General features: G+C 41.3%; 1 protein-coding gene across 3 annotated transcripts in view; it reads left to right on the top strand.

Moving 5' to 3' along the window:
- The first annotated feature begins 989 nt into the window (after positions 1-989).
- LOC112251519 (1-phosphatidylinositol 4,5-bisphosphate phosphodiesterase beta-4) overlaps positions 990-21,296 on the top strand; it is a 175,912-nt gene continuing 155,605 nt past the window's right edge. Inside the window, exons 1-2 of one of the 3 annotated variants that reach the window (XM_042321856.1) lie at positions 990-1,152; positions 6,985-7,031. The gene's annotated coding sequence lies outside the window, so the exon portion shown is untranslated. The remainder of the gene's footprint in view (positions 1,153-6,984; positions 7,032-21,296) is intronic. The other 2 variants (XM_042321853.1, XM_042321854.1) reach the window with 2 other exon arrangements.

Raw genomic sequence — 21,296 nt, 5'->3', positions numbered from 1 at the left:
TTGCAAATAAATTCATTAAAAATCCTACAATATGATTTTCTGGATTTTTCCCCCTCATTTTATTTATTTTATAGTGTACCTATGATGAAAATTACAGGCCTCTCTCATATTTTTAAGTGGGAGAACTTGCACAATTGGTGGCTGACTAAATACTTTTTTGCCCCACTGTACCTAAATGTGATATTTCAGTTTTTTGTTTCTAAGAAATGTGCAAACATTTCTAAAAACCTGCCTTTGCTTTGTCATTATGGGGTATTGTGTGTGGGTTGTTGAGGGGGGGAACACTTGAATCCATTTTAGAATAAGGCTGTAAGGTAAGGAAATGTGGGAAAAGTCAAGGGTTCTGAATACTTTCCGAATGCACTGTACCACAGCTAAGGACTGTATCCAGGCACTTTGCTTAAGCAGAGCTTTACTTTTGTCCAATTTTTGCTAACTGATTATTTTTGTGGCTGAGCACCACACAGCCTCGGGGAACATTTATGAAGAGATGCACCTGCTATTCTCCTGTCTTGCCTATTTATATAATTTGACTGACAAAGGCACAATGTGTGTCCATTTCTCTCACTGCTATCTGTGGTCTCAGGAAGAAGACCATTTAGAGTGGGCTCTACTTACTCAAACATGAACATTTACTGCTCTCCGAATAAACCTTTGCATTTGCATTTGTGGATGTTTTACAGCCTACTGTTAGTGGGTTGAGCACTCATAACATAATATTCCCTTACTCCATAGCCTAGGCAGCTATGCTATATTGTAAGAAACGCGCTCATGTGTGTTGATCGGCAGACCTAGACAATTGCTGTTTGCATCGTAGGGAAGGAAAGTCGATACCTCACTGTCCATGACAACTTGCCATTCATCTGCGGCTCACACGCACGCCAACACGCACGCGCACACCCAGAGTGGAGTTCCTCGAACCGCATCGGGCTAATCTCCACTGGAGGGCGAGTGGTACAACAGGACCGGGTTTGTTGGAAGGGAGGGATAAAGAGAGACAAGGGAAGAGAGAGAGAGAAAGAGTGTGTGAGAGGGACAGAGAGAGGGCGGGAGATACAGCAGCTGGAAGCAAGAGAGAAAATCCCAGCCCAGCCTCTGCAAGCATCATTTTTCACATCGGATTTAATCCGTTCTCGTCGACCACCAATTCACGTAAGAGTATATACATGTTTCTGTCTTTTTGCCTCAAATTGCCTGCAAGTGGGACATTGGAGATGTGTTGCGGAGCACCACAGCTCTACGATTCATATGTATGTGGGTGTCTCTAGGTTCGGAGAGAGAACATGATCTTGTTCATATTGGTGGTTGAAAAAGCCGTGAGACTCTTCAACTCCCATCTCTTAGCAGAGCGGCCAGTCTGCAAGCGAATTTCCGCACCACCCGATTAGGAAAGCCGCTGCTACGTTGCAGAAACGGGGGCAAATCATGTGGGTTATTTTCGAAAGGGACGGGTCTCGTTCGTGGTTTCATGCAAAAAAATAATAATAATTATAGCTCGTGTACATGCGCGCACAACACGTGCATGGCTGTCATATTCATCCGTCGCGTTCGTTTAAAAAAAATAATAATAAATGGAACGGCGTCCCAGATGGTGTGCAACGTTAGCTGTCTAGCCGTGCAGCTGTTTATCACCGTCAGAAACTTGACAAATCGACGTTTCCTCCGCCAAGCTAGCGGCTGGCTAGCTGTTAGCGTTAGCTGACGGGACAGACAGCACCAGGGATATCAAGCTTGCTTGCCCATAAAAGTATACTGGCGCGCTGCTCTGCGTGAGACGGATGCACTTGCTATAGCTACTGTTGGATGCTACGTCGTAGCTAAGCCCTCTTCAGCACTATTTGGGTTTAAAAATATAGATATGGCAGCTACTAGCTAGCTATGAACAAACATACTATTGATTGAACAATAGCTTGCTCTTTTTTAATATTTTTTTTTACATGTGGAAATGGCTAGATCACAACTCATGCCGACGATGTCTGCTTATGTTAGACCGCTAACCGTTAGCCTGCTAACGTACGCGATTGTGCTGATGTTTTAGGGCTGTATACGGTGTAAAATCATTTGCCATGCACGTTCCGCGTCGTCCATTCACACGCCAGGTGGGAAGAACATCTAGAAACAACTGCCAGCCAATATACTTCTCTTGAGCTATCGTGGCTGATTTCTGTAAGAATGAGCAGACAGCGAAATGCATTAGATAGTCCATTGTTCCATGGCGTTTTCCCATATGTTGCACATTTGCTGTATATGTTGCACATTTGCTGTTATGAAATGATTGAGAAAGACGACTATTTACATTTGCATTTGACCAATGAACAGTTACTATGTATGTTGACGCTAGGGAATTACGGACACACACCTGTGCGCGGAACCGCCACCTGTTCGCGTGCACGCGCGGGGCCAATGTCCTGTATGTTCGTGCGTGCGGTCAGTGACAGGGAACAAGAAGTGTTTGGAGACACTTTTTATTTTTTTTACAATCTCTGCGTTTGAAGTTGCATTTAGCTGATGGGGCGGGGCGGGGGCGAATGGAGACACTATGGCCACGACTTGGTCAAAATGCAATGAAAAGTGCCCGCTTTCTTAGCTTCTACCAAAGATATTAACCCAAGAATGGTCGAATTGACCTTGCGTAGGAAATAGTTTGCTGTTGGTCACTAGAATGAATTGAACAAGTAATAAACTGCCAGATGAAGAAAGAGAACAGTATTACCGTATGTTTGTGTGTCGCATGCTTTTCATTAGACAGGTAGGAAATGAGGGGTTTATAATGGCTAAAAACACTCTTTACCACAATAACAACCATACTGTAAAACAAAGGTAACAATTAATAGCTACTTAATGCAATGTCTTTAGGTCTCTAACTGATCTCTATTGAAGAGTTTATGTCTGTCTGTGTGACTGCGTGTGTTGAGTTCAGTAGCTCCTGCCACTGTATGTCTGCTGTGTGTGTGAACCCTACGCAGGTCAGTGTTGACAGTGCCATAAGCACTTTTATGGTGATTAGAGAGACAAACATTGCCCTACCTTTCCTCCCTCCCTCGCACAAAATCAATTACCTTACCTGCATGGCATAGAAACCACAATGTAGCCTAACACTGATTCTGATGAGGAGAGATGGGTTAAGAAGCTTAGTGTGTGGGTGTTTTATTTCGGACCAAAAGGTATGGTAATTGTTTGAGGGGGAAGCTTAAGCTAAATACAGATTGAGGATGTTTGTTCATTGGCCAATACTCAGATGGTGCTTGTGTAAAACATGGCTGCTGCATATTTGACAGGTTGTGGGCCCTGTTACTTAAAAGGTGATATAAGGCTTTTATTACACAATGCAGTGATTCTGTAATGGATGTTGACTGTGCTGTGTTAATGGAATGGCTGATGCTGCATTGTGAATCAGGTTGCTCTGTGTGTGTGTGTGTGTGTGTGTGTGTGTGTGTGTTTGTCGACCAAAACAAGTCCCAGGGAATGGACACCGGTTTAGGCGATTTCTTCAAGGTGGAAATGGTAGTTGTCTGACAGTAGCTGGTTGACAGTAGCTTGCTGCTGGTCCCTGGCTCAGAAAAGATTGAGAAACACTAGATAAAGGAAAGCGATGTGAAAAATAGGCCCAAAATAGCCTTATTCTAGAGTTAAAAACACAAGCGTCATGTTCAGGTGTGCTGTTAAACTGAAAATAAAAATTGGAAGCAGTATCCTTGCTGATCAGAGTCCCCCAAATGACATTTAGCCAAACGGGCAAAACAAACAGATAGGATTCCTATGAATCACAGCGTTTACCCTGCCGCCTGCAAAAATAGAAGGATTACGACTCCTCCTGTGTGGCTCTTAGTGGTAGAGGACACACACACACACACACACTGTGTTTAGAGGACAGATGATTGAGAGGTATGTCTATGGAGGACCTAATTCTCCTGTCCTTCTATGTCCATTTTTCCGGGATGCAGACTGTTGAACATTTTTTGCTGTATCACAAGCTTAGACTACATTCGGGTGCAGCAAACTGGGTGAACATTTGCAGTCATTTCATTGCCATTTATTAATCCAGCAGCAGCTCCAGTGCTTTGTATGCATTTGTGGAAATGGTTGTTAATGCTATGTCTTTTATTAGTTTTAAATGTAATTATAAATAGCTAAGCTAGTCAGCTTCCAGTATCCCCAGTACAGTTATTTTTGTATGAGCTAGGCCTACTATGGGTGACACAAATGCAGCCATGACCAAGTTAAAATAGTCAAAAGATGAATTGCATACTTCTTCCCTTCAGTATTGCCTATCAGTAAATCAAAGCACAGTTCAAGTCAGAAGTTTACATACACTTAGGTTGGAGTCATTAAAACTAGTTTTTTTTCAACCACTCCACAAATTTCTTGTTAACAAACTATAGTTTTGGCAGGTTGGTTAGGACTACTTTGTGCATGACACAAGTCATTTTTCCAACAATTGTTTACAGACAGATTATTTCACGTATAATTCACTGTATCACCATTCCAGTGGGTCAGAAGTTCACGTACACTAAATTGACTGCCTTTAAACAGCTTGGAAAATTCCAGAAAATGATTTCATGACTTTAGAAGCTTCTGATAATTGACATCATTTGAGACAATTGGAGGTGTACCCGTGGATGTATTTCAAGGCCTACCTTCAAACTCAGTGCTTCTTTGCTTGACATCATGGGAAATTGAAAATAATCAGTCAAGACCTCAGAATTGTTTTTGTAGAACTCCACAAGTCTGGTTCATCCTTGGGAGCAATTTCCAAACACCAGGAGGTCTCACGTTCATCTGTACAAACAATAGTATGCAAGTATGAACACCATGGGACCACGCTGCAGTCATACCACTCAGGAAGGAGATGCGTTCTGTACTTTGTTTTCAAAAAGTGCAAATCAATCCCAGAACAACTGCAAAGGACCTTGTGAAGATACAGGTACAAAAGTATCTATATCCACAGTAAAACGAGTCCTATATTGACATAACCTGAAAGGCCACTCCGCAAGGAAAAAGTCACTGCCATTAAAACAGCCAGACTACGGTTTGCAACTGCACATGGGGAAAAAGATTGTACTTTTTGGAGAAATGTCCTCTGGTCTGATGAAACAGAAATATAATCTTTTGGCCATAATGACCATCGTTATGATTGGAGGATAAAGGGGGAGGCTTGCAAGCCGAAGAACACCATCCCAACCGTGAAGCACGGGGGTGGCAGAATCATGTTGTGGGGGTGCTTTGCTGCAGAAGAGACTGGTGCATTTCACAAAATAGATGGCATCATGAGGATGGAAAATGATGTGGATATATTGAAGCAACATCTCAAGACATCAGTCAGGAAGTTAAAGCTTGGTCGCAAATGGGTCTTCCAAATGGACAATGACCCCAAGCATACTTCCAAAGTTGTGGCAAAATGGCTTAAGGACAACAAAGTCAAGGTATTGGAGTGGCCATCAGAAAGCCCTGACCTCAATCCTATAGAACATTTGTGGGCAGAACTGAAAGTGTGTGCGAGCAAGGAGGCCTACAAACCTGACTCCGTTACATCAGCTCTGTTAGGAGGAATGGGCCAAAATTCACCCAACTTATTGTGGGAAGCTTGTGGAAGGCTACCTGAAAGTTTGACCCAAGTTAAACAATTTAAAGGCAATGCTACAAAATACTAATTGAGTGTATGTAAACTTCTGACCCAATGTGAATGTGATGAAAGAAATAGAAGCTGAAATAAATAATTCTCTCTACTATTATTATGACATTTCACATTCTTAAAAATAAAGTGGTGATCCTAACTGACCTATGACAGGGAATTTGTACTGGGATTAAATGTCAGGACTGGTGAAAAATGTATTTGGCTAAGGTGTATGTAAACTTCCTACTTCAACGGTATTTTATGTGTGACGATGTTGAGCGTTGCTATAATGTGGATGTTGGCTGGTATTCAGGCCTGCTGCATGCTGCTGTCCCCTAGCTCTATTGGTATGCCCGTGGAGATTTATATGAGAAAACACACACACACACTCACACAGGCCAAGGTTTGTTGTGTTTGGAGATGCTGGTAGTGGTATCAAGGTCTTGCCCGCTTCATACTGTAAGTGTTTGTTTTGATACTGGTGAGGTAACCAACATTCTATTGCTGAAGATGTAGGTAAACCAAGTGGGACTCGAACCAGCAACCTTGTATCTGTCAGTCCAACACCTGGTCATCTGGTGGAGTTGCAATGGGACAGATGACAGATCCTGACTTCAGTTGACCTGTGGTTGTCCACTTGAACACCAGGGTCAGGGAAACAGTGGGGTGAAATATATTTGTAGATATATTTGTAGACCGAAAAATACTGTGCAGATATTAGAATGGCCAATATTGGAGACGGAAGGAATCAGCTGCTACCTAGGACACATTGTCTCTCTCTCGTTCTCTTTTCACACACGGTTTCCTAACCACATCACCCAGCATTCTCTCACCTCCATCTGAGGGGAGGCATGCTGAAACCCTCGCGTGCCTTTTCTCAGCTCTGTCTGCTCTAGGTCAGCCATCTGATTCCATATTGCCATTTCCATCCTTTGTGTTGACTGAGGTATCATGTTATCCTCCCGCCCGGTCCTCTGGTCCTCTTCTCAGCCATGTTGCAGTGATCCATCTAATAAAAAAAAATTGACATACTGTGTAAGGTCTGGGAAAGACAGGGTAGCCCAGCACACACACACACACACACAAACTCACTGAACATCAGTCGATGTAATAAAGAACAGCTCCATTGTTTGTTTGAACACATTACGAGTCACATCGTTCAGCTTTATTGTTCTAGGGAGACATTTGCCATGCCAGTCCTCTCTTCCCAAGCCTCCATGGTGGTGTGTGTGTGCGCCTGTGTCTGTCTCCAGTCCATCTGTGAGGTCATGTCCATAGTTTTAAGGATTTACTGGTTTCAGGGAAGGATCCTAATCTCCAGAGATTAGGCCCTGACTTGTTATTACATTTTCCCTTCTCTGATCTCACAGGCCAAGATATGAGTTTCACCCGCTGAAGTTTACTTCATGCTGAATTGGTAAGTTGATGACTTATTTTTGACCTAATGCCTGTTGGTGTTATCGGTGAAACCAATGGTGGTTGTTTGTACTCTTAGACATCGTGGTTGTCTTGCTAGATCTCAGTCTGCCCTTGCATATTAAACACACATAATTTAGATGACGCCTTTTTGTGCAAGGGTTATAGAAATGTTTGTGAACCACAGCCTGCCCTTAATGACAGATTACATAGGACGTGTGTCTATAGTCTACATGTAGGAGCAGGTGATCTTGTCTTCTCGGTACTGTTGAATATGGCAGGAGTGGAAACAGACCATGGGTAAACAATAGGGGTGTGCCGTGTAGTCGGACAAAACGAGTATCAAAACGGATATGGGCAATTTTCTGGGTGCCATTATGATCCAAGTCATTTTTTTTGGTAATTATCCACGATTGGAAGAAAGTAACATTTTTGGGTGCCAGGAAGCATCTTTCTCATGTCATTCAGTCACAGAGTTACTAAACCATAATGTACTCTCTTTTAGTCAAGTCATGTGCAAGGTTTTACATGGTCTAAATGACTCAACTGGCTAGTTAGCCTGCCTTTCTCTTTTACAGCCAGGCGATGTGTTGACCCTGCTGCTCTGATTGGAGAGAGTGAAGCTTGTATTTCTCTGTCCACTCTTCATATTTTCACCCAATCACATTTCCTCGCATGTTTTCGGTCTGATCATTTAGATTGCTGCAGCGTTCTATTATGATAAATCACATGGCGAGGACGTTTGCTATCACGCTATCAATGTGCATAATATCTAACAAGCGGGCCAAGGGTAGGGAAAAAGGATGAAACGCTGATGCGCATTCTGACTGAGTGACAGCAAACTCGAGGAGACACGCACACACACACACACCCCTCCGTACACTGCTCTTAATCGGCAGCTTTTTTTTTTTTTGCATTGAGAATGTACAGCGAGGTTTGACAGCATTTATTTAGGCACATTAAAACACTTCAATAATTTTTTTTATCACGAGTCTCATCTTATCTGACTATCAACTGTTAACTTACGGGTACGATTGCGAATACAAGTCGGCACACCCCTAGGAAACAAAATGATACAGTAGCCATTGTAGACCAGATGTTTTGTGAACATACTGTCTCCAGCTTCCTACTTTTTAAAAGGGAAATGTTCTGGGTTTTTTTGTTTTTTTTTATAGGAAATTGATATCAGGGTTTGTTCCTATTTTTAACTGTGAGTTGACATTCGTTCACTACCGTAGCTTGGTGCAGTCTTCTGCATTTACCAGAGATTCAGGCCACATTTCAAGCAAACACAAAACATGCAGTGCATTCGGGAAGTATTCTGACCCCTTGACTTTTTCCACATTTTGTTACTTTATTCTGAAATACCCCATAATGACAAAGCCAATTTTAACATAAGTATTCAGACCCTTTACTCAGTACTTTGTGGAAGCACCTTTTGGCAGTTATTACAGCCTCAAGTCTTCTTGGGTATGACGCTACAAGCTTGGCAAACCTGTATTTGGGGGGTTTGTCCCATTCTTCTCTGCAGATCCTCTCAAGCTCTGTCAGGTTGGATGGGGAGCGTCGCTGCACAGCTTTTTTTCAGGTCTCTTATTTACAATGACGGCCTACCCCGGCTAAACCCTCCCCTAACCCAGACAACACTGGGCCAATGTGCGCCGACCTATGGGGCTCCCGATCACGGCCGGTTGTGATACAGCCTGGGATTGAACCAGGCTCTGTAGCGACGCTTCTAGCACTGCGATGCAGTGCCTTAGACCGCTGCGCCACTTGGAAACCCTTGGCGGCACACAATTGGCACAGCGTCGTCCGGGTTAGGGAGGGGTTTGGCCTATTGAGATGGTATGATTCAAGAAATACGTTTTAGATACGTTTAAAGTGGCAATGTGCAACTTTTTTAGGCGAACCAATCAATTTGACATAGAAATGTTCTTTGTGCTCTATTTCTATGCTTTCCGATCTTACATGGAGTTTTTGCGTCTTGCACACCAGCTTCAAACAGCTAAAACAGCAATATTTTGGGGTTATGGAAAATATATTTCACAGCAGTTTAGATTGTACATGATTCCAAACACTATACTATAAAAAATTTTTAGGCAAACTATTAAGAGTTTTAGCAACCAGGAAATGGCAGAGCGATTTCTACATAATGCAACATTAATCAAACATGACTAAGCAAAACTGATGATATGCAATACTTATACCAGTGGTTGACATGCATTTTGGGTAGACAATTAGGCATTGTTCCTATAATTTTACATTCGAAATAGGGCTCCAGAATGTGATATTTATTTTGCTCAACAGAGATGAATTTGCTTACATCTTTTTTTTGTGTACGAATATCTATAGGCTAATTGCCTTGGGGCTAATTCACCATCTGAGGAAGTGGTATATCAAAACCCATTAGCTAGATCACTAAATCTAATTTCCTGATAGTTAGTCGTGTAACTTATTCATGTAACAGTAAATGTATTGTCCTAAAATGCTTTGCAGCATAGGATGTTGCCTCTATAAAGGCCTATGCAATCACCTGGAATGTCAGTTGTGAGTATCCCACGCTCCATAAACTATGTCTCTAAGATACTTTGGTGTTAAAATGGTAAATATTGAGAGTTGGGGAAATAAATGTCATACCTACAGAAAGCTGATACCCTCCTCTCTCCAAAAGTTTCCGTTGCGCGCGCCAAACATCCACCTCTCCAGTGCTGGCTGACTAGTCTACCAGCTCACGTTTGTTGCCTTTGCTTTGAGTTGAGGAAAGCAGGGCAACGGGTCATGAGATATGCCACTTGAAGATTTTAAGCATGGGCCCGCCATAGACTATAAGTGCAGCTGATACTGTCCCTTCTATAGGCCTACCGTGGATTGCTGCATGTTGCATAGAATAGTATTAGCCAACTATTGTGATGCATAATTGCCATGATAATTTGGGAAGGTCTTGTCAATGAGCGTTATGGGTAATGTAGTCAATTTAGGGAATATAAAGTGGACAGACGGATGTAAGACAATGACACTTTTTTTTGCCTAAAATTAAGAAGATAGGTGCAAAATTGTAGGAGGAGATCCTCCCGTGGCTGAGAGCTTTACATTATTATAATATAGATGGGTCATTTACCTGAGTTTGTTTGAATTCCGGCCTCAGCCTATGAGACATGGAGAGAGCTGGAAGTCACTGAGAATCTACTGCTGCATTGAATGATGTGATGTCGCTGGTTGGGTTGAGTGATGGACGTGTAAGGTCTAATTTCCTATAGAGTTTCCCACGTATCAATGATGTGAAATGCACTCAGAACATTCTCCATCATCACTCATTGATAAGCAGCCTGTGTGACTGCCTGAGTTGTTGCTTGTGTGTGTGTGTGTGTTACTTTTATACAGTCGCACACTTCATTGATCCTGAAAGGCTGTGTGTGTGTGTGTGTGTGTGTGTGTGTGTGTGTGTGAATGAAGTGTGCTACTGTGGGGTTACGACCGGAACACACCCTGTCACTCAGCAGCAGAGGAATCATACTGTGTGTGTGTGTGTGTGTGTGTGTGTGTGTGAATGAAGTGTGCTACTGTGGGGTTACGACCGGAACACACCCTGTCACTCAGCAGCAGAGGAATCATACTGTGTGTGTGTGTGTGTGTGTGTGAATGAAGTGTGCTACTGTGGGGTTACGACCGGAACACACCCTGTCACTCAGCAGCAGAGGAATCATACTGTGTGTGTGTGTCCAGAGGGACAATGGAAAGAGAGAGAGAATAGAGAACACCCGATCCTTCACAAGCAAAAGGAGAGAGGGAGGAAATTATAGAAAGATGACGATGGAAGGAAAGACGTCTCTGTCCCTCCAACAGATGTCTGGTGTTGGCACATATTGACAAGTCAATATCGCTCCTTTAAATCAAATATTTGTCCAAATGATCTCGTCGCCTCAACAGCAGGTAACATCCCTTTAGCTGTGAAATTACCTCAGGTTGGAGGATAGACACACACACACACACACACACACATCTCGCCGCTCACGGGTGGTTCTCCACCCGTGCCTCAATCCACTGTGGGTTTCTGTACATGTGAACGCAATTTGCACTTCCAATTAAACTGACGACCTTCGTTCCAGAATGCAGAACGTGTCTCCTCCTCTCCTCTCCTGTGTGTCCTCTCCAGGATAGCTATTATTACCCTCAATGTTACGACACTGACACGCTAAGAATAATGTTACGAAACACTGTAACACATCACACAGTTTACTGTAGTACAGCTTACTATAACAGAACATAACATAACACACAGATGTGCACACACAAACACAAACACACACACACACACACACACTAATACACAAACACACAGCTCCTGATGCCACAGATCCTCAACTAGTCTAAAGAAAGCCAGTTTTATTGCTTCTTTAATCAGAACAACAGTTTTCAGCTGTGCTAACATAATTGCAAAAGGGTTTTCTAATGATAAATTAGCCTTTTAAAATGCTAAACTTGGATTAGCTAACACAACGTGCCATTGGAACACCGGAGTGATGGTTGCTGATAATGGGCCTCTGTACGCCTATGTAGACATTCCTCTCTGGATATGTGGGATGCTGGCATCCCACCTGGCCAAAAGCCAGAGAAAATGCAGAGCGCCAAATTCAAATAAATTACTATAAAAATCAAACTTTCATGAAATCACACGTAAGATACCAAATTAAAGCTACACGTGTTTTGAATCCAGCCGACATGTCTGATTTCAAAAAGGCTTTTCGGCGAAAGCAAACAATGCTATTATCTCTGTAAACAAAAGAGAGAGAACATATTTCAACCCTGCAGGTGTGACACAAAACGCAGAAATAAAAATATAAATCATGCCTTACCTTAGACGAGCTTCTTCTGCTGGCACTCCAATATGTCCCATAAACATCACAAATGGTCCTTTTGTTAGATTAATTCCGTTGATATATGTCCAAAATGATCCAGAAAAACACTGATTCCAACTTGCGCAACGTTACTACAAAATACCTCAAAAGTTACCTGTAAACTTTGCCAAAACATTTCAAACTACTTTTGTAATACAACTTTTGGTATTTTTTAAAGTAAATAATCAATCAAATTGAAGACTGGATGATCTGTGTTCAATACAGGAAGAAAACCAACTGACGCTACCTTTCTGGTCACGCGCCTCTAACAAACAATACACTTGAAGTGACCCTCGTTTTGAACAGGGCTACTTCTTCATTACACAAAGGAAAAACCTCAACCAATTTCTAAAGACTGGTGACATCCAGTGGAATCGGTAGGAACTGGAAGAAGGTCCCTTAGAAATCTGGATTCCCAATGAAAAACCATTAAAAAGAGTGACCTCCAAAAAACAAACATCTGAATGGTTTTTCCTCGGGGCTTCGCCTACTACATAAGTTCTGTTATACTCACAGACATGATTGAAACAGTTTTGGAAAACTTCAGTGTTTTCTATCCAAATCTACTAATAATATGCATATCTTATCTTCTGGGGATGAGTAGCAGGCAGTTGAATTTGGGCATGATGTGAAAATACTGCCCCCTGTCACCAAGAAGATAATCTGAGTACAGCGCTCAGGCACCAAAACAAGCCATACAGATACCCTCCATGTTATGGAGTCAACAGAAGTCAGAAATAGCATTATAAATATTCACTTACCTTTGATGATCTTTATCGGAATGCACTCCCAGGAATCCCAGTTCCACAATAAATGTTTGTTTTGTTCGATAAAGTCCATCATTTATGTCCAAATACCTCCTTTTTGTTCACGTTTAGTTCACAAATCCAAATTCATGAGGTGCAGGCACTTAGTCCACATGAAAAGTCAGTTATATTACAGTTCGTAGAAACATGTCAAACGATGTATAGAATCAATCTGTTTTTAGGATGTTTTTAAACATATTATTAAAGACTTGTTTCAACCGAACAATTCCTTTGTCTTTTAGAAATGAAAAGGAACGCAGCTAACTCTCACGGCCGCGCGCATGATTTAGCTCATGGCACTCTGCCAGACACCTGCTTCAAACAGCTCTTATTCGCTCCCCCTTCATAGTAGAAGCCTGAAACAAGGGTCTAAAGACTGTTGACATCTAGTGGAAACCTTAGGAAGTGCAATTGGACCAAATTTACACTGTGTCTTGGATTGGCAAACACTTAAACCTACAAACCTCAGATTTCACACTTCCTGGTTAGATTTTTTTCTCAGGTTTTGACCTGCCATGTGGGTTCTGTTCTACTCACAGACATCATTCAAACAGTTTTAGAACCTTCAGAGTGTTTTCTATCCAAATATGCAATACTACTAATAATATGCATATCTTAGTTTCTGGGCTTAAAAGTAGCAGGCAGTTTACTCTGGGCACCTTATTCATCCAATCAACTCAATACTGCCCCCCCCAGTCATAAGAAGTTAAACAGCTAGTTGAGTGTGGTCTTAGTGCCAGCATTGGTTTTTGGTGGTAAGTAGAAGGCTAAGAATAATATAGAGGAGAACTCTGTTAGATAGTGTGGTCTACAGCTATTCATGAGGTATTCTACCTCAGGCGAGCAATACCTCGAGACTTCTTTAATATTAGACATCGCGCACCAGCAGTTATTGACAAATAGACACACACCCCGCCCCTCTTCTTACCAGACGTAGCTGCTCTGTTCTGCCGATGCACGGAGAAGACAGCCAGCTCTATATCATTTGTGTCGTCGGTCAGCCAAGTCTCGGTTAAACATAAGATATTAAATTTTTTAATATCCCGTTGGTAGGATAGTCTTAATCGTAGACTGTCCAGTTTGTTTTCCAAAGATTTGCACGTTGGCCAATAATACGGAGGGTAGTAGTGGTATGCCTACTTGTCTGCGAATTCTTACAAGGCACACCGCCTTCCTCACCCTTTTTCTCTGTCTTTTCTTCACGAGGATGACAGGGATTTGGGCCTTGTCACGACACAAATCTTTGTCCAGTTTGAGGTGAGTAATCGCTGTTCTGATGTCCAGAAGTTCTTTTCGGTCATAAGAGACGGTAGCAGCAACATTATAAACAAAATGATTTAAAACAAAATATTTACTAGGATTAAATGTCAGGAATTGTGGAAAAACTGAGTTTAAATGAATTTGGCTAAGGTGTATGTTAACTTCCGACTTCAACTGTAGATATCTCCGAAAGTGTTGTAAGGTGGGCAGAGACAGAGGAAGAGAGGGGAAAAAAGGGAAAAGAGTGAGGTACCCATCTTAAAGAAAAGAAGCATTGTGGAAGAGGAATGTCTGGGAAGAAGATAGATGTGAATAGGAATGGAGAGGAGTAGAGAAGAGGAGAGTGAGGAAAATAGAGGAGAACAGGGTGTTTCCAGATTTGATTAATTAGGCCCCCCCCAAAAAAAAAAGTGATAAAAGCAGCTTTTGTGTGTTTGAATGGTGTGGGTGTATCCCAACAATAGAATATTGTGAGCATGTACTGGTCAATAAAAATATGAATTACAAATAAACAGCTGATTATGGTTCAATGACTGAGCTGGCTAGAGACTTCTCAGCCAAAAACATTTAAAAAAAACAGTTTGAAATACAAGATTGAGGTAAGTTTTTTTTTGTTGTGTTTTTTCTTTAATTTATGCTTTAGCCAGAAATACGAGTATAGGATGAGTCGACAACATTATTTGGGTATGAGTTAGCAGAATATTAACTTTAAAAAGTCAGATTTTCACTGGACAGTTACTTTGAAACCAGATTTCCCTCTTAAGTCTGAATGCTGCTCTAACACATGACTGGCTGCCTAGATCAGATGACTAGATAAACTGGAGGAATTCAGCCTCTTCCTTTTCCCTCTCACCAGGGGTTCTCACAGTCTAAGGAGAGGGAGATAGTGGGAGAGGGGGGGGGGTTGTGGTTGGCTGCTTCAGAAGACACATGGACACTAGGGAAGGGCATTTTAAATAATTGCAGTGTTCAAATAAATCATGCATTTTTTTCCGGTATCCGGATAGTCGAAATGCATGTTCTTCAGCACTTTCATGCTGCATAGCCTGCGCGACTCGGGAGAGGCCATCCGCTCTGCTTGTTGCTGCTACAGGGCGTGGAGGGGGAGTGGCGGGGGCGGTGTCTGTGAAACAGGATGGGGAGAGAGAGAAAGTAGCTATAGGACAGAGTGGGGTAAGTTCAACAGTTCTTTACATTCAGCATTACTACATCAAGGGAAATATAATATTCTTTCTAACAAAGATATCTATACATATTTCAGGATGTTGTGTATCCCTGGAATTAATCAGAATTTTAAGTAAACAACGTTTACCCCCCAAAAAGTAGCCTCTTGGCACAACTTATGGGGTAAGTTGTAATGGGGATAGGTGTTCCGCTAGCCAACAGCCAGTGAAATTGCAGGGCGCCAAATTCAAACAGAAATCTCATAATAAAGATTCCTAAAACATACAAGTGTTATACATTGGCTTAAATATAAGCTTCTTGTTAATCCAACCACATTGTCAGATTTCAAAAAGATTTCACGGCGAAAGCATGAACCTCCATTCTGTTAGCGCGTTTTGTTCAGTAATCCACTGTCACAAACAACATCCTGTGAAATTTCAGAGCGTGAAACTGAACAAAACACAAATTCTCATAATAAACATACATAAAAGATACAAGTGTTATGGTTGCAATTAGAGGTCAACCGATTATGATTTTTCAACTCAGATACCGATACCGATTATTGGAGGACCAAAAAAGCCGATGCCGATTAATCGGTTGATTTAAAAAAACAAATTTGATTTTTATTTTATTTATTATTATTTATTTATTTATTCGGAATAATGACAATTACAACAATACTGAATGAACACTTATTTTAACTTAATATACTACATCAATAAAATCAATTTAGCCTCAAGTAGATAATGAAACATGTTCAATTTGGTTTAAATAATACAAAAACAAAGTGTTGGAGAAGAACGTAAAAGTGCAATATGTGCTATGTAGGAAAGCTAACGTTTCAGTTCCTTGCTCAGAACATGAGAACATATGAAAGCTGGTGGTTCCTTTTAACATGAGTCTTCAATATTCCCAGGTAAGAAGTTTTAGGTTGTAGTTATTATAGGACTATTTCCCTCTATACCATTTGTATTTCATTAACCTTTGACTATTGGATGTTCTTATAGGCACTTTAGTATTGCCAGTGTAACAGTATAGCTTCCGTCCCTCTTCTCGCTCCTCCCTGGGCTCGAACTAGCAACACAACGACAACAGCCACCACATCGAAGCAGCGTTACCAATGCAGAGCAAGGGAAACAACCACCCCAAGGCTCAGAGTGAGTGAAGTTTGAAACGCTATTAGCGCGCGCTAACTAGCCAGCCGTTTCACTTCGGTCACACCATCCTCCTCTTGGGAGTTGATAGGTTTGAAGTCATAAACAGCGCAATGCTTGACGCACAACGAAGAGCTGCTGGCAAAACGCATGAAAGTGCTGTTTGAGTGAATGTTTACGCGCCTGCTTCTGCCTACCACCGCTCAGTCAGATACTTAGATACTTGTATGCTTGTATTCTCAGTCAGATTATATGCAACACAGGACACGCTAGATAATATCTAGTAATATCATCAACCATGTGTAGTTAACTAGTGATACTGATTGATTGTTTTTTATAAAATCAGTTTAATGCTAGCTAGGAACTTACCTTGGCTTACTGCATTTGCGTAACAGGCAGTCTCCTTGTGGAGTGCAACGAGAGAGAGGCAGGTCGTTAATTGCGTTGGACTAGTTAACTGTAAGGTTGCAAGATTGGACCCCCGAGCTGACAAGGTGAAAATCTGTGTTTCTGCCACTGAACGAGGCAGTTAACCCACCCGTCATTGAAAATAAGAAAGTGTTCTTAACTGACTTGCCTAGTTAAATAAAGGTATAAAAAAAAGAAAAGAAAAAAAATCGGCACCCAAAATACCGATTTCCGATTGTTATGAAAACGTAAAATCGGGCTTAATTAATCGGTCGACCTCTAGTTGCAATCACAAGACCCCATGTTACACAATAAATGTTTGTTTTGTTCGATAAAGTCCCTCTTTATGTCCAAAAACCTCAGTTTTGTTCAGTAATCCATTGGCACAAAGCGTGGTCACAGCAGGCAGACGAAAAATCGTACCATAAAAGTTTGTAGAAACATGTCAAACAATGTTTATAATCAATCCTCAGGTTGTTTTTGTCATAAGTAATCAATAATATTTCAACCGGACAATATCTCCGTCAATAGAAAAGGAAAAACAAGAAAGGCGCGCTCCCGGTCACGCGCAGAAAACATCTCTGGAAATTTCCACTGTCCACTTATTGAAAGAGTAAAAGCCTGAAACAATGCCTAAAGACTGGCCACATGTAGTGGAAGCCATAGGGATCGTGAACTGAGTCATAAGTCTTTGTATGGTGGATAGGCTTTCAATGGAAAAACAGCCGTTTCAAAATAAATAATAGCATTTCCTGGATGGATTTTCCTCAGGTTTTCACCTGCCATATCAGTTCTGTTATACTCACAGACATTATTGGAACAGTTTTGGAAACTGTTGAGTGTTTTCTATCCAATACTACCATGCATATGCATATCCTAGCTTCTGGGCCTGAGTAACAGGCAGTTTACATAGGGCACCTTATTCATCCAAACTACTCAATACTGACCCCGGTCCCAGAAAGGTTAAGCAAAGTGACAGAGTAAGTTGAGCCACCTTGGGGTAAGCGGGTGGTGGTGTTCTGTGACAGTGGGTGATGGTAGGTCAAAGTTAAATTCATGGAATGGGGTTGTGGTGTGTTGTATCTTCAAAGTATGCCTACATTCAGAAATAGATCTCTCTGTTCAATATCACTTACCCTTCTATTTCTTGACCAGGTTTCTTGACCAGTTTAAGACTTTGTGTGCATCTGCTACTCTATCATAGCATCTCTTTCACACAATTACATGTTTGTCTTCTTTTTTTAGTCAATGTACCTCTTCAGTGTCATTCAGTTTATTTGTTCATGCTTTGCTGCTGCTCCAATGGACTGCCCTGCTCTCACTTCATTGGCTACTTTTTTTAAGAACCTCAAACGGGGCCTAGAATGCTGGTTGTTTTATGTTTGTAGACAGGGGTCATGATGTCTGCGCTGTAACAATAAAATGCATTGACATATTGCAAAAATACTATACATATTATGCATAAAACAGACAAAATGTTATCATAATTTGTATTGGGTGTAGCGGCCATTGTCTCAAGTTACCCCAAAGCAAACATTTGGGCTATACTTTCAAGTGCAAGGATGCACATTCATGCTAGGTTTAGGGATCTTATATTGTAGCTTACAGAGATCCCAACTGATGTACAATGCTACCTTAAAACGATCTACATTGGTTGAGATACAAGCATCGTGAAACCACTTAAAACATGAAATTCAATAGACTTGTTTCTTGGAACTAACTCGCTTACCACTTCCTTCATGTGGTTTCTTCCTTCACAGACTCCACGAAATTATGACCTCTTCCTAAATATTTGGTCAAATAATTGATTCTGTGTATGGTTTTCTAGAAACGAGGGGAGGCTCAACTAACCCTTTGGCTCAATTTACCCCACTCTCCCTACAGACTCTCGCTAGTTAGACGAACTTGTACATGCCATCGGTTCTCTATCATATCTTCGGGTAGTGCCTGTATTTACTGCATCAAAACCGATGTAAATATAAGATATACTTTATATAGTCCATGCGAGATGGACATTTTGTCTTCTGCTTTTATGTGGTTTTTCAACCACAAAAAGTCCAGAAAATGGCCAAAAAGAGTAGAACCAGCTCACTTGCTTTTACACTAGGATTTGTCTATTAGATGTTCAGTGTGTCTTTTGAAAAACAAGAGTTCAGTTCATGTAACAGGGTTGACCTTTAAAAGGGGGGACAGATGATAATGAATCTCTCATCACATTAAGTAGATAATAATCTTCAGAATTGACTTTGTCAAAGCAACAAAGTAACTGGGGCTTTTATAATGATGAAATGTTTGGGTTAAGTGTGTTAATATCTTCCTAGAAGTCACAGCGGGTGCACTGAGAATTTTGTGCGCGTCAGCAAGTCTTTATTCATATTGATTGAATTCAGCCCCAATTCTGATCTTTTTTTCCCCTTCTCTCTCACTAATTGATCTTTTCAATCAGATCTGCTCTGAAAAGATCTGATGTGATTGGTCAAAAGACCAATTAGTGGAACAAATTAGGAATTGGGCCGCCTGTGTAAACGCAGCCCATGTGGTCTATATTAAAAGGCGCTTTATTTAATATAACAAGCTTTTATTTAAATTCAATGTTGGCGCACAATTTCGACTTGAAATATCAAAGGGATGCAAAAGGCCCTCATTTGGTGGAACGATCCATTAATTTATCATACCTTGTGTAGTGGAAATGTCCTGTTATGACTGATACACAAACAAACAGAACATGGAAACATAAAAAAAAAAGCTCAGATTGTCATTGTGGCCCTTAGTCTCGATAGTATGATGTTGGACCGGAACCAAAGCCAGACATATGCCAAAGGTTTCCAGTTGTTATTTACGTGCTACTACGTCTTTTCATTTACGTGCACTAGGGCTACTTCAAACATAGAAACATGACATCGATATCATAAGACATTTTAAGATTAATACACGGCGTTTTACCAACATGCCACGAACATTTAAATTGAATTGAGGGCATAGTAAATCTTATCTTGACATGCAGTATTTGACAAGGAGAATACGTAGTTTTTTTTTATCAGACTAGAAGCCCAGCCTTATTAGAGACCCTCAGGAGCCCACCTAGTGGAGGGGATGACACACACACACACACATATACACACTATAGCACACACACAGCGGCACAATTAGAGAGCCAGCCACACACACCACACACACATTGCTCACATATACAGTACACAGCAGTGTTTTCAGACCGGGAGGTACGCACACATGCTGAGTAACACATTGGCAGCAGTGCAATTAAAGAGGAGGAAGTTGTTTACTAGCAGAGGTAACCATGGATCCCCTTATTCTTTCCTACAACACACACACACACACACACACACACAAACATTCACACACACACACAAACATTCACACACACACTGATTTACACAATGTATTTCCAAGCATTGGAACCACCCCCATGCAAATTAGCCAGAGAAAAGAACCCAGCTTCTAAACATCTCTCTGTGTGTGTGTGTGTGTGTGTGTGTGTGTGTGTGTGTGTGTGTGTGTGTGTGTGTGTGTGTGTGTGTGTGTGCGCGCATGACAGTGGTAACTAGTAGTGGTAGAACCAAGGTGGATTAAGAGATGATGTAAAGGGAGTTATGTAAACGCTAAGCAATTGACGCTAATAGTTGTAGCGTACTCGTTACCGATATTCTATTCACAAAATACCAGCTGAAACAAGGTGTCTAAAATGAAGCCAATGCAGTGAACCAGGAAGGAGTCTTAGATAAAGTGTTCACAAACAGGTCCTTGTGACAGTAACCCCTTACCAGACCTGACTCCTTGCACACTAATGGAATCTACTAATTAGAGAGCGGAGGGGGTGATGTGTGTGTGTGTGTGTGTGTGTGTGATTAGACAGAGAGCCCCAGACCTCGTTAAGAGGCAGCCTTCCACCAGTCCTTCAGGGACAGAGATTCATCTGATCTCTCTTTTTTACACACACACACACACACACACACACACACACACACACACTGGAGATCTCTCTATCAAGCTCTCTTTCTCTTCATCTATCTTTTCTTTTTATATCTCTTTCTCTCACCCTTTCTCTCTCTCTCCCTACCTCTTCTCGTTCTCTCTCTCTATTCTCACTCATCGTCTTTGTTGTCTTTATATGACTTCATTAACACTAAAACCGCTGGGGCTTGAGGGATCCCTGTTCAAACTAATGAGCAGTCATTTTGACTGCAACATTCTAACAGTGTAGTTCATACATTTCCTATGTGCTATTGCAGAAATAATAATTTGGTTGTGTTTATGAAGGTCTAATGTAACGTTAAAATACAATAGCATTTTCATTAGTTTAAGTTACTGTAGCCTATATGTAAAAAATTGAATTAAAAAAAGTTTTAAAAAAATTGTTCTATCAGTTTTATTTGTGGAGTGCCTTTGTTACAACTATAAAAAATGAACTGTATGTGTTGGAACACAATAACAGCTTCTTTTTGTAAAGGCAAAATTCAAAAAATACCCCAACCTCCTAGACGCACGGTCAGCAAGATGCGCGGTCAAATTATGAAAACATCAGTAGCCTCAACATCATTATAAGCCACCAGTATGCTTG

Source organism: Oncorhynchus tshawytscha, linkage group LG05, assembly GCF_018296145.1.
Source record: "Oncorhynchus tshawytscha isolate Ot180627B linkage group LG05, Otsh_v2.0, whole genome shotgun sequence".
Classification (NCBI taxonomy): Eukaryota; Metazoa; Chordata; class Actinopteri; order Salmoniformes; family Salmonidae; genus Oncorhynchus; species Oncorhynchus tshawytscha.
This window is presented reverse-complemented; position numbering and strand designations above follow the sequence as displayed.